Raw genomic sequence first — 8269 nt, 5'->3', positions numbered from 1 at the left:
TGTTAAATTCTTAGGAAGCAGAGTATACTCTGCTAACAACTGGAGAAGGCACTGTAAAATTGGGTTTAATTATTTATTTACTAAATACCTAACTAATCACACAGAATTACAAATACACAGAATACAATGGTGTCATACAGAAAACGTCCTGGTGGACGGAACCTGTATGAAAGCTAGTTACACAAAGGAAAGGGGGTTGGGCTTGAATGAAAGAGCGGGAAGATTTAGGAACACAGAAACAGCAGCTATGCTATCGTAAATACATTATCTTATGCATTCTAAATTACCGCCCATTTGGAAAAGGAAAATGCAATAAATATTTACTCTGAGCTGCGCTTCGGTAGATTGGTCGTAGATGCTGGCCGGGTTGGCCAACAGACCTTCCGTACTCCGAAGAATGTCTCTGGTGGTAAATTGGATACGTGGTGGTATCTTCGTCTGGTTGTTAGACTGGATCCGTCGTCCGTCCTTTCCTAGCCCACGTAAGCATACCATTCGCCACCAAAGCTCACGCCGAGGTTGGCTTAGTTCTGTTCTTGACATGTGTGTCCTTCTAACGTAGAGGCTGCAGACCTCCCGTACTGGAACAACCTGGTTATCTTTTCGTCAAAGGATTATATAGTGGGGAGGGGGAGGGAGGTGTTTCATCGTTTATAACCCCTGTCTCTTCACAGGGTTGGGTTACTGATCGAGCAGGGCACTTTCCTTATGAAAACCCAAATCTCTCATTCGGAAGCTAAAATTACATTTCATCTCCTAACAAACATTTTCAATATCAAACATTTCAATTGCATAACAATTCCATGTGACTCTGATAACTAGAGGGTGTATACTTTCTCAGATACAGTTTATGTCGTCCTGTCATCAGTCATAATGTCTCAGATGACAACCGAACTGACATACATACTCATTACGTTCCCAAGCATATTTCCAACTGGTTTTATTAACCTCTATGGGCTAGGCGGGACGAATTCGTCCCACCTACGTAACAGCCACTTGCAGCCTGTGGCGCGATTTTCAAAACCTTAAAAATCCTATTACTTCAATTTCTCAAACATATGACTATTTTACAGCTATTTAAAGACAAGACTCTCATTAATCTAACCACACTGTCCGATTTCAAAAAGGCTTTACAACGAAAGCAAAACATTAGATTATGTCAGCAGAGTACCGAGCCAGAAATAATCAGACACCCATTTTTCAAGCTAGCATATAATGTAACAAAAACCCAGAAGACAGCTAAATGCAGCACTCACCTTTGATGATCTTCATCAGATGACAACCCTAGGACATTATGTTATACAATACATGCATGTTTTGTTCAATCAAGTTCATATTTATATCAAAAACCAGCTTTTTACATTAGCATGTGACGTTCAGAACTAGCATACCCCCCGCAAACTTCCGGGGAATTCGCTAACATTTTACTAAATTACTCATGATAAACGTTCACAAAAAGCATAACAATTATTTTAAGAATTATAGATACAGACCTCCTCTATGCACTCGATATGTCCGATTTTAAAATAGCTTTTTGGTGAAAGCACATTTTGCAATATTCTAAGTACATAGCCCAGGCATCACGGGCTAGCTATTTAGACACCCGGCAGGTTTAGCACTAACCATAATCATATTTACTATTATAAAAGTTTGATTACCTTTTGTTGTCTTCGTCAGAATGCACTCCCAGGACTGCTACTTCAATAACAAATGTTGGTTTGGTCCAAAATAATCCATCGTTATATCCGAATAGCGGCGTTTTGTTCGTGCGTTCCAGACACTATCCGAAATGGTAAAGAAGGGTCGCAGGGAATGTCCTTTTCGGCAAACAGAGGAAAAAATCACAAAGGCGGGGGCGGTCGGGTCATGCGCATAAGCCCAGAGTCCCTTGATCGGCCACTTGAGAAAGGCGATCAAGTGTTTCAGCCTGGGGCTGGGATGACGACATTCTGTTTTTTCCCGGGCTCTGAGCGCCTATGGACGATGTAGGAAGTGTCACGTTAGAGCAGAGATCCTTAGTAAAAGATAGAGATGGCAAAGAAGTTCAAGAAATGGTCAGACAGGCCACTTCCTGTAAAGGAATCTCTCAGGTTTTGACCTGCCATTTGAGTTCTGTTATACTCACAGACACCATTCAAACAGTTTTAGAAACTTTAGGGTGTTTTCTATCCATATGTAATAAGTATATGCATATTCTAGTTACTGGGTAGGAGTGGTAACCAGATTAAATCGGGTACGTTTTTTATCCAGCCGTGTCAATACTGCCCCCTATCCTAAACAGGTTAACAGGACAGCAGTCCTTCAGTAGGGTCAGTAAGAGAGGGGAAGGGGGAAAGGTATTTATGGGGGGGGTCATAAACCTTACCCACAGGCCAATGTCATGACAATACCCATAAATGACTGGGAGTTTATATATGGAGTGTGGGACTCTCTTTATTTTGATAGTTTATAACTCTTATGTATGTGCCATCTTTTTGTGTTTTTCAGGCAGCCTGGGAAAGAACTGAAAAAACTCACTAAAGAGTCAAGACAGAGACACCAGAAAGACCCAAGAAGACTTGGACGCAGCATCAGAGGACAGAGGGATGTTCAGAACTCACTCAGTCTGGTCAGTTGGTGAGGGTAGACTTGGAGGCTGCTTACCTGACATGGAGGAAGTCCCCCCTCCTCTCCCCTACCTTCCCTATACCCCCCTCCTCTCCCCTACCTTCCCTATACCCACCTCCTCTCCCCTACCTTCCCTATACCCCCCTCCTCTCCCCTACCTTCCCTATACCCCCTCCTCTCCCCTACCTTCCCTATACCCCCCTCCTCTCCCCTACCTTCCCTATACCCCCTCCTCTCCCCTAACTTCCCTATACCCCCTTCTCTCCCCTACCTTCCCTATGCCCCCCCTCTCCCTACCTTCCCTATGCCCCCCTCCTCTCCCCTACCTTCCCTATACCCCCTCCTCTCCCCTACCTTCCCTATACCCCACTCCTCTCCCCTACCTTCCCTATACCCCCCCCCCCCCCCCCCATTATGTTGGACCATGTTTATTTGTTTGAATCTTGTCTTTGTTTGTGATTAGGTTAGAAGATAATGACTCCTCAACCCAAGAGGCCCTGGAGCAGCTGTGATCAGGTTAGAAGAGAATGACTCCTCAACCCAAGAGGCCCTGGAGCAGCTGTGATCAGGTTAGAAGAGAATGACTCCTCAACCCAAGAGGCCCTGGAGCAGCTGTGATCAGGTTAGAAGAGAATGACTCCTCAACCCAAGAGGTCCTGGAGCAGCTGTGAGAGAGCAGCAGTGTGGGAGCATTTGGGAACATTTAAAGAAGGTGTCACGTCCTGACCAGTAATAGAGGCTATTTGTATTGTAGTTTGGTCAGGATGTGGCAGAAGGTATTTGATTTATGTGGTTCGGGGTGGTGGTTTGCTTAGAAGGGTGTTTGATTTATTATTTCCGGGTTTTGGGTTATGTTCTATGTTTTTTGTATTTCTATGTTCTCTCTAGTTTAGTATTTCTATGTTAGGTATTTGGGTGTTGGACTCTCAATTGGAGGCAGGTGTTTGTAGTTGCCTTTGATTGAGAGTCCTATATATTGGTATGTGTTATGTTTGTGTTTTGTGGGAGATTGTTCTGTGTGCCTTGTGCCTTACCAGACTAATTCGTCGTCGTTGTGTCTTTTTGGTGTATGTGTTTATTTTTGGTTCACCTTCTTTGCCAATTAAATAAAAAAAGAAGATTAGTGCACATTTCCCCGCTGCGTCTTGGTCCGCTTTATCCGACAGCAACCATTACAGAAGGTTCCTGGCAAAGAGGATTGACTGTTACGTAAAGGGTCAGAGCCACTGAGTGGACAAAATATTAAGGATACCTTCCTAATATTGAGTTACGCCTGGTCAGTTTGTCATTGAAAGAAAAGGTGTCCTTAATGTTTTGTGTAAATTACATAATAATTATACATTTATGGATTGTTTTATGTAGCCTATTGTTTTCTATTTATTCAACCTGCCATCTACCCACCTGGGGACTGAGGGTTATGAGAGAACCCCCACATCACTAGCTTCTCTTTATTCAACCTGCCATCTACCCACCTGGGGACTGAGGGTTATGAGAGAACCCCCACATCACTAGCTTCTCTTTATTCAACCTGCCATCTACCCACCTGGGGACTGAGGGTTATGAGAGAACCCCCATATCACTAGCTTCCATGTTCTGCAGCCTTGTAAAGATAAGGAGGGGACGACTGGGAGGCAGGTTGGCATTTATTGTCATGAATCTTGCCCTGGAGGCAGGTTGGCATTTATTGTCATGAATCTTGTTCTGGAGGCAGGTTGGCATTTATTGTTATGAATCTTGTTCTGGAGGCAGGTTGGCATTTATTGTCATGAATCTTGCCCTGGAGGCAGTTCAGCAAAGTATTCCCTAGCTGGCACAGGCACAAAGTAATACAATCAGATTTTAATCCTAACCTCAACCCTAACCACACTGCTAATCCTTCCCTTAAATTAAGACCATAAAACATTATTTTCCACAGCCATTTCTGACTTTGCAGCTGACATATCTAGAGGAAATCGCACAGGTCTGCCTCCAGGTCAAGATTCATGACAAACGTCAACATGAGACAGGGAGAAGCAATGTAAAAATCAATAACGAAATTGTTTTCACAATTAACATGCTTTTTCTTGTTTCAAGTATGTTTATTATGAAAAGTACAATATATTCATGTATACTTGTACAACTATGGAGCGTATGTCCACATATAATTGTACAATTTGTTTTTCCAACATAAAAGACAAGAAATGATCACATTAGTATTTTAACAGTGTTATTGTAAGAGTTTAAATGTTTAAACAGAGGATACATCTAAAACAGGATAAAACAAGTGCAGTATGTTGTGAGAATGTTACTTTAACGTCGACTCATAACGTCACACTATAACTTCATGGGAGTCTTGTGGAAAGACTGCATGTTGTTTTGGGTGGATTGAGTGACGTCTTCATCAACATTTTGCAGAATATTCCGGTAATATTTTCACCTCTTGTCGGCTGCAGACATTCATAAGGAGTTCCAGTAGTTTATTTGCCATTTGCAGGTATTAAAAGTAATACATACATTGTAATTCCTTGTTGGAGCTCTCTCACATACAGGACAGTACATACCAGAGGAGGCTGCTGAGGGGAGGACGGCTCATAATAATGTCTGGAACAGAGTGAATGAAATGGAACACATGGAAACGTGTTTGATACCATTCCACTTATTCCACTCCAGCCATTACAAGCCTGTCCTCCCTAAATAAGGTCCCACCAACCTCCTGTGGTACAAACACAAACAGTAAAATATATCATAAAAAATGCAAAGTGGTAAAAGATCAGAAAAGGAACCCAAAAGGTTCAGTCATGTTGTAATAGTCTGATGACAACAGTTTAGGTTGATGATTTAACAGGCAGATAGAACTGGGATAGAAGCTGTTCTAGAACCTGTGGTCCAGAAACTGATTTAACAGGCAGATAGAACTGGGATAGAAGCTGTTCTAGAACCTGTGGTCCAGAAACTGATTTAACAGGCAGATAGAACTGGGATAGAAGCTGTTCTAGAACCTGTGGTCCAGAAACTGATTTAACAGGCAGATAGAACTGGGATAGAAGCTGTTCTAGAACCTGTGGTCCAGAAACTGATTTAACAGGCAGATAGAACTGGGATAGAAGCTGTTCTAGAACCTGTGGTCCAGAAACTGATTTAACAGGCAGATAGAACTGGGATAGAAGCTGTTCTAGAACCTGTGGTCCAGAAACTGATTTAACAGGCAGATAGAACTGGGATAGAAGCTGTTCTAGAACCTGTGGTCCAGAAACTGATTTAACAGGCAGATAGAACTGGGATAGAAGCTGTTCTAGAACCTGTGGTCCAGAAACTGATTTAACAGGCAGATAGAACTGGGATAGAAGCTGTTCTAGAACCTGTGGTCCAGAAACTGATTTAACAGGCAGATAGAACTGGGATAGAAGCTGTTCTAGAACCGGTGGTCCAGAAACTGATTTAACACGTGTGAGTGTCCAGTGTGTGTGTGTGTGTGTGTGTGTGTGTGTGTGTGTGTGTGTATGTGTGTGTATCCAGTGTGTGTCCAGTGTGTGTGTGTGTGTGTCCAGTGTGTGTGTGTGTATCCAGTGTGTGTGTGTGTGTGTATCCAGTGTGTGTGTGTGTGTGTATCCAGTGTGTGTGTGTGTATGTGTATGTGTGTGTGTGTATCCAGTGTGTGTGTGTGTATGTGTATGTGTGTGTGTGTATCCAGTGTGTGTGTGTGTATGTGTATGTGTGTGTGTGTATCCAGTGTGTGTGTGTGTATGTGTGTGTGTGTATCCAGTGTGTATGTGTGTGTATCCAGTGTGTGTGTGTGTGTGTGTGTGTATCCAGTGTGTGTGTGTGTGTGTATGTGTGTGTATCCAGTGTGTGTGTGTGTGTATCCAGTGTGTGTGTGTGTGTGTATCCAGTGTGTGTGTATCCAGTGTGTGTGTGTGTGTGTGTGTGTGTATCCAGTGTGTGTGTGTGTGTGTGTGTGTGTGTGTGTGTGTGTATCCAGAGTTTGTGTGTGTGTCTGTGTGTGTGTGTGTGTGTATCCAGTGTGTCTGTGTGTGTGTGTGTGTGTCCAGTGAGTGTGTGTGTGTGTGTGTGTCCTGTGAGTGTGTGTGTCCAGTGTGTGTGTGTCCAGTGTGTGTGTTTGTGTGTGTGTGTGTGTCCAGTGTGTTTGCCCAGTGTTTGTGTGTATGTGTGTTTGTCCAGTTTGAGTGGCCAGCGTGTGTGTGTCTGTGTCCAGTGTGTGTGTGTCCAGTGTGTGTGTGTCCAGTGTGTGTGTGTCCAGTGTGTGTGTGTCCAGTGTGTGTGTGTGTCCAGTGTGTGTGTGTGTTCAGTGTGTGTGTGTGTGTGTTCAGTGTGTGTGTGTTCAGTGTGTGTGTGTGCGTGTGTGTGTGTCCAGTGAGTGTGTGTGTGTGTCCAGTGAGTGTGTGTGTGTGTGTGTCCAGTGAGTGTGTGTGTGTCCAGTGAGTGTGTGTGTGTGTGTGTGTCCAGTGAGTGAGTGTGTGTGTGTGTGTGTGTGTGTGTGTGTGTGTGTGTGTGTGTGTGTGTGTGTGTGTGTGTGTGTGTGTGTGTGTGTGTGTGTGTCCAGTGAGTGTGTGTGTGTCCAGTGAGTGTGTGTGTCCAGTGAGTGTGTGTGTCCAGTGAGTGTGTTTGTGTGTGTCCAGAGTGTGTGGGTGTGTGTCTAGTGTGTGTGTCTGTGTCCAGTGTGTGTGTGTCCAGTGTGTGTGTGTGTGTGTGTGTGTGTGTGTGTGTGTGTTCAGTGTGTGTGTGTGTGTGTTCAGTGTGTGTGTGTGTGTGTTCAGTGTGTGTGTGTGTGTGTTCAGTGTGTGTGTGTGTGTGTCCAGTGAGTGTGTGTGTGTGTGTCCAGTGAGTGTGTGTGTGTGTCCAGTGAGTGTGTGTGTGTCCAGTGAGTGTGTGTGTGTGTGTGTGTCCAGTGAGTGAGTGTGTGTGTGTGTGTGTCCAGTGAGTGTGTGTGTGTGTCCAGTGAGTGTGTGTGTGTGTGTGTCCAGTGAGTGTGTGTGTGTGTGTGTCCAGAGTGTGTGTCTGTGTCCAGAGTGTGTGTGTGTGTGTCCAGAGTGTGTGTATGTGTGTCTGTGTCCAGAGTGTGTGTCCAGTGTGTGTGTGTGTCCAGTGTGTGTGTGTTTCCAGTGTGTGTGTGTGTGTGTCCAGTGTGTGTGTGTGTTCAGTGTGTGTGTGTGTGTGTGTGTGTGTCCAGAGTGTGTGGGTGTGTGTGTCCAGAGTGTGTGTGTGTGTGTGTCTAGTGTGTGTGTCTGTGTCCAGTGTGTGTGGGTGTGTGTGTCCAGAGTGTGTGTGTGTGTCCAGTTTGTGTGTGTGTGTGTGTGTGTCCAGTGTGTGTGTGTGTGCAGTGTGTGTGTGTGTTCAGTGTGTGTGTGTGTGTGTGTTCAGTGTGTGTGTGTGTCCAGTGTGTGTGTGTGTTCAGTGTGTGTGTGTGTGTTCAGTGTGTGTGTGTGTGTCCAGTGAGTGTGTGTGTGTGTCCAGTGAGTGTGTGTGTGTGTGTGTTTGTGTGTGTGTCCAGTGAGTGTGTGTGTGTGTGTGTGTGTGTGTGTCCAGAGTGTGTGTGTGTGTGTCCAGTGTGTGTGTGTGTTCAGTGTGTGTGTGTGTGTGTGTGTCCAGTGAGTGTGTGTGTGTGTGTTTCCAGTGAGTGTGTGTGTGTGTGTGTGTGTGTGTGTGTGTCCAGAGTGTGTGTCCA

At 44.6% G+C, this 8269-nt stretch overlaps 1 long non-coding RNA gene across 1 annotated transcript; it reads left to right on the top strand.

The window, feature by feature from the left end:
- The first annotated feature begins 2256 nt into the window (after positions 1 to 2256).
- Positions 2257 to 3741, top strand: LOC145875731 (uncharacterized). The gene is made up of 2 exons (XR_014391317.1): positions 2257 to 2608; positions 3071 to 3741. It is a non-coding gene; the product is annotated as an uncharacterized LOC145875731 (long non-coding RNA).
- Positions 3742 to 8269: the final 4528 nt, after the last annotated feature.

The sequence above is a fragment of the Salmo salar genome, unplaced genomic scaffold, assembly GCF_965601325.2.
Source record: "Salmo salar unplaced genomic scaffold, fSalSal1 ptg000332l, whole genome shotgun sequence".
Lineage (NCBI taxonomy): Eukaryota > Metazoa > Chordata > Actinopteri > Salmoniformes > Salmonidae > Salmo > Salmo salar.
Note: the sequence above shows the minus strand (reverse complement) of the source record. Positions and strands in the feature narration are given on the sequence as shown.